The 4,899-nt window shown below is 48.3% G+C and overlaps 1 protein-coding gene across 4 annotated transcripts in view; it reads left to right on the top strand.

Annotated features, from left to right (window-relative positions):
• The first annotated feature begins 3,907 nt into the window (after positions 1–3,907).
• The window catches only part of SNX11 (sorting nexin 11), a 13,118-nt gene continuing 12,126 nt past the window's right edge, over positions 3,908–4,899 (top strand). Inside the window, exon 1 of one of the 4 annotated variants that reach the window (XM_017497025.2) lies at positions 3,908–3,993. The gene's annotated coding sequence lies outside the window, so the exon portion shown is untranslated. Of the gene's footprint in view, positions 4,235–4,899 lie in introns of all 4 variants that reach the window. The other 3 variants (XM_037727341.1, XM_017497022.2, XM_017497023.2) reach the window with 3 other exon arrangements.

The following is a 4,899-nucleotide window of genomic DNA, read 5'->3' as shown; positions in this document are numbered from 1 at the left end:
AGAAAAAGAAAATGAAAAAAGATTAATTCCCCTTTGAAGCCTTCCCTGATTCCCTAGAGTAGGTTAGGTCCCCTGTAGGTGTCTAGCTTCCTGAATTTCCACCTATTCATTGGCTGCACCACGAAAATGTCCCCTTTTTCATTGGCATTAGTGCTGACCCCTTAACCTCCATGAGCACCTTTCACCCAGTCATCCCAAAGAAACACACAATTAGGAAAAAACCTTGTTTGTTATCGTTTGAGATGTGTTCTGGCTTTTCTGATTTCAACTAGATTGTTGTCCCAAATCCCATTAATATGGAAATTTAGACTGCCATCATGACATTCACCCACTTTCTTGTCCTTAGTGTCTGTCTTTGCTTCTGTACTCAAAACTCCTGTAAATAGAAACTCTGCCTTGTATTGTCACCACTATACCTCCAGTGCCCAATACAGTCCCTTGCATACGGTCATCGATCAATATTTGTTGGATAAAGGAAATTCCCTCCTACCTGACAGAAAATGGAGCTGATCAAGGTTTCCTTCGTCTTTCTTCACCTCAGATGTGTGTGTGTGTTTTAAACTTTCTCCTGTACTGCATTTATAAGACAGTTTTGCTGATGCAGGCAGTTTTCAGGGCTCTGAAAAACTGTCATGTAAGAAAAACCCAGCCCAGCAATATCATAATAGTTTAGTTAACAGGCCTTCAAGAAAGCACAAAGAAGAGAGCAATTCTTCCTGAAACATTTGGGTTGGGTCTCTATGAAGAAGCAAGTGAGAAGCATCTACTCACTTCCTCCTGAAGTGTGCTGTTTTCGAATGACGTAAATGATGAGAAAATTAGTTGTAATGATATTAGCTACTATTAATGACTGCTGGCTGGGCGCTGTGGCTCACACCTGTAATCCTAGCACTTTGGGAGGCCGAGGTGGGTGGATCACCTGAGGTCAGGGGTTCAAGACAAGCCTGGCCATCATGGTGAAACCCCATCTTAAAAAAAAATAAATAATGAGTGCTTACTTTAGTGCTAGGAATTGTCTTTTTTTTTGAGATGGAGTCCTGCTCTGTCACCCAGGCTGGAGTGCAGTGGCACGATCTTGGCTCACCACTGCAACCTTTACCTCCCACGTTCAAGTGGTTCTCCTGCCTCAGCCTCCTGAGTAGCTATCATTACAGGCACATGCCACCACACCTGGCTAACTTTTGTATTTTTAGTAGAGACAAGTTTCACTATGTTGGCTGGGCTGGTCTCGAACTCCTGACCTTGTGATCTGCCCGCCTCAGCCTCTGAAAGTGCTGGGATTACAGGCGTGAGCCACTGTACCTGTTTGAATTCTGTCATTTAAAATTTTTTTTTATTTGTTGAGACAGAGTCTTGCTTTGTCTCTCAGGCTGGAGTGCAGTGGTGCAATCTCGGCTCAGTGCAACCTCCGTCTCCTGGGTTCAAGCAATTCTCATGCATCAGCCTCTTGGATAGCTGGGATTACAGGCATGAGCCACCACACCCAGCTAATTTCTTGTATTTTTAGTAGAGATGGGGTTTCACCATCTTGGCCAGGTTCGTCCTGAATTCCTGATCTCAAGTGATCCACCCACCTCAGCCTCCCAAAGTGCTGGGATTACAGGCAGGAGCCACGGTGCCTGTCTTATTTATTTATTTATTTTGAGCCTAGGTTACTCTGTTACCTAGGCTGGAGTGCAGTAGTGCAATCATGGTTCACTGCAGTCTCAACTTCCCAGGTTCAAGTAATCTTTCCACCTCAGTCTCCTGGGTAGCTGTGAGCCACACCATACTCAGCTAATTTTTTAATATTTATTGTAGAGACAGAGTCTTGTCATTGACCAGCCTGGGCATCCCAAAGTGCTGAGATTACAGATGTGAGCCACATGCCTGGCTATAAATTCTTGATTGATTTGATCTTATTTCTATCTAACTCCCAAGCCATATTTCTGTCTACATAAAATGCTGCTATCCCTAATTCCCCATATTGACCTGAATTCTCCTCCCCATGTAAATGCCACCTATCTTCCCTAATTCTGGCATCTGTAGCCACACAGTAAGTCTAATCTTTCTTTTGAGTGTTTCTTCTAATATTGAAGTTCAGCCTTCTTCCCTGAGGTCTCGATTTAAATGTCATCATTTTCCTAAACTGTACATTACAGGACAAGAGTTTCAGATGTATCACATTTAGTGTATTAGTAAACTCTGTCTCTTGTGTGTGTGTTTCAAGGTGGAGAGGGCCATCACTGCCCTGGTGCTCTATACCATTCTTTTATTTATTTATTTATTTTGTCTTTTTTTTTTTTCCCCCCCCTTTTTTTTGAGTTCAGGTTTTTTCTATATTGCCCAGGCAGGTCTCAAACTCCTGGGCTCAAGCTATCCTCCCTCCTCTGCCTCCCTAAGAGCTGGGATTACAGGCGTGAGCCACTGCACCTGGCCCACAAGCCTAAAGTTTCTGTGTTAACAATATCCATTCAAAAAATTGTTTGGTATCAAATGAGTTAGTTCTTTTTCTTCCCATAAGAATAGTGACATTTTAGGTTATTCAGACCCTCAGAGATTTTTTTTTTTTTAATGGAGTCTCTATTGTTGCCTAGGCAGGAGTGTAGTGGCAAGGTCTCGGCTCACTGCAACCTCTGCATCCTGGGTTCAAGCAAACCTCCTCCCTCAGCCCTCCCCACCCCCCTCCCCTGTAGCTGGGATTACAGGCACACACCACCATGCCTGGCTAATTTTTGTATTTTTAGTAGAGACAAGACAGTGTTTCACCATGTTAGCCAGGTTGGTTCCGAACTCCTGATTTCCGGTGATCCACCCATGTTGGCCTCCCTGCCTCCCAAAGTGCTGGGATTACAGGTGTGAGCCACTGCGCCTGTTTTTTTTTTTTTTTTTTTGAGGCATACTTTTCCTCCGCTGCCCAGGCTGGAGTGCAGTGGCCAGATCTCGGCTTGCTGCAACCTCCACTTCCCGGATTCAAACGATTCTCCTTCAGCATTCCGAGTAGTGGGGATTACAGGCGCCCACCACCATGCCCGGCTAATTTTTGTATTTTTAGTGGAGATGGGGTTTCACCATGTTGACCAGGCTGGTCTCAAACTCCTGACCTCAGGTGATCCACCCGCCTTAGCCTCCCAAAGTGGTGGGATTACAGGCCTGAGCCACCACGCCTGGCCCCTTTCTTTCTTTCTTTTTCTTTTTTTTTTTTGAGAGGGAGTCTCGCTCTGTCACCAGGCTGGAGTGCAGTGGCCCGGTCTCTTTTCACTGCAACCTCTGCCTCCCGGGTTCAAGTGATTGCCCTGCCTCAGCCTCCCGAGTAGCTGGAACTACAGGCGCGTGCCAGCACGCCCCGCTAATTTTTAAATTTTTTTGTAGAGACGACGGTCTCCTTAAATTGGTAGGGCGTGTCTCAAACCTGGCCTCAAGCGATCCTCCTGCCTCCGCCACCCTAATAGTGTTAGGATTACTGGCGTGAGCTACTGCGCTCGGCCTGCTGAAATTATCTTTAAATAAGTGGCTAAAAGACATTTCGATAGCACCGCAAAAGTCTTCGACACACTCAACGGCTTTCTCTGGCGACCTAGCTGCATGAGGCTGCTTCGGGTTTGTTTCGCTCAGTTCAATCTGAGTTGCCGGACCCTCTCGAGTCTGGCTTTCACTCTGACAATCGGTCAGTGGCTTTACGAATCTGAATCGGAGTCCCCTTGATAGCTCCGCTGCGGAACAGCAAACCACGAAGTTCAAATGGCGGCTCTCGGGACTTAGTGACGCTCCAGGGTTGTGGGCTTCCTAACGCCCCGAACCTCCTACAGTGCAGACAGTCCTCGCAAAATGGGAACAGGAGTAACATCCCCTCACACCCCTCGGCTCCCGGGACCCACTGGCGGACCGTCGCTGACGCCCCCTGGCCGCTCATTGGCTGCCCCTGACGGTGGGCGGAACGCAGCCCGGGATTGGACATCGGAGCCCATTCGCCATCCCTCACCCGGCACCTGTGTCCACTCTCTAGCGTCCCAAGTGAGTCTAGGGGGAATCCTGACTCCAGTCCGGGGTCTGGGCAAGCCGAGCCGCGCTGTTCGGAAGGGGGAATTTCACTCAGAGCCCGGGCCTGCAGGGGCGGGGCGTCCTGGGCACCCGGGATTGGGCGTCTCCCGTCGTGCACCGGGGCACCGGCAACTCACCCGGAAGGAGAAGTCGTGATCTGGCTTTATGGTGGGGCGCGGGCGGTGTCGTGGTGGGGAGCTGGTGCTGTTCTCAGGTGAGAGGGCGTGGGCGGGGCCCCGGGGAGTGGGTGCTGCTCTCAGGTGAGGCGGCGCGCGAGGGCTTGAGCGTCAGTAGTGGCACTCGGAATGGTGGCATCGTTTTACATCCTAGGGAGGGGCTGTCTCACCGCTCGGGTTGAAGGCAAGAGCTTGTTCGGGATCCAAGAAAGGAAACCCGGCTTTTCAGTTTATCTTCAAAGTATATCTTTCATTTCCTACTCTCCAAGCTTAATTGGAAAGGAAGAAAGACCATGTGGACCTTTCGCTCCTAGTTTGTGGAGAACGAAGGAGGAGTGGACGCAGTACAAGGCTCTGGGGACATTTACTTAAACGGCTAGGACTGGGGGGAATGGCGAATATTTTACGTGGACATGGGAGACTTGCGGTAGATTGTGGTCGCCTTTGTTACTTACCTTCCAAGTGAAGGGAGTACGTTAGAGATGGACAAAAAAGATGGAGCATAACTGCTTGGTTGAGATCAGAGTTTGGTCAGAACTGGGAGCTTCCTCTATCTAGTACCTCTGATATTTATAATTGGAGGGAGAGCTTTTTGAGTTGCTATCTGCCATCTGGCACTAACAGCCCAAGATTTGAGTAAGAAGGGGTGGCAGTCTCGGTAGTTCAATCTACTGTTATCACCTGATTTATTTTTTCTTTCTTT

The sequence above is a fragment of the Cebus imitator genome, unplaced genomic scaffold (genome assembly GCF_001604975.1).
Source record: "Cebus imitator isolate Cc_AM_T3 unplaced genomic scaffold, Cebus_imitator-1.0 Scaffold228, whole genome shotgun sequence".
Taxonomy (NCBI): domain Eukaryota; kingdom Metazoa; phylum Chordata; class Mammalia; order Primates; family Cebidae; genus Cebus; species Cebus imitator.
The sequence above is the reverse complement of the archived record's forward strand: the minus strand, read 5'-3'. Positions and strand labels throughout refer to the sequence as shown.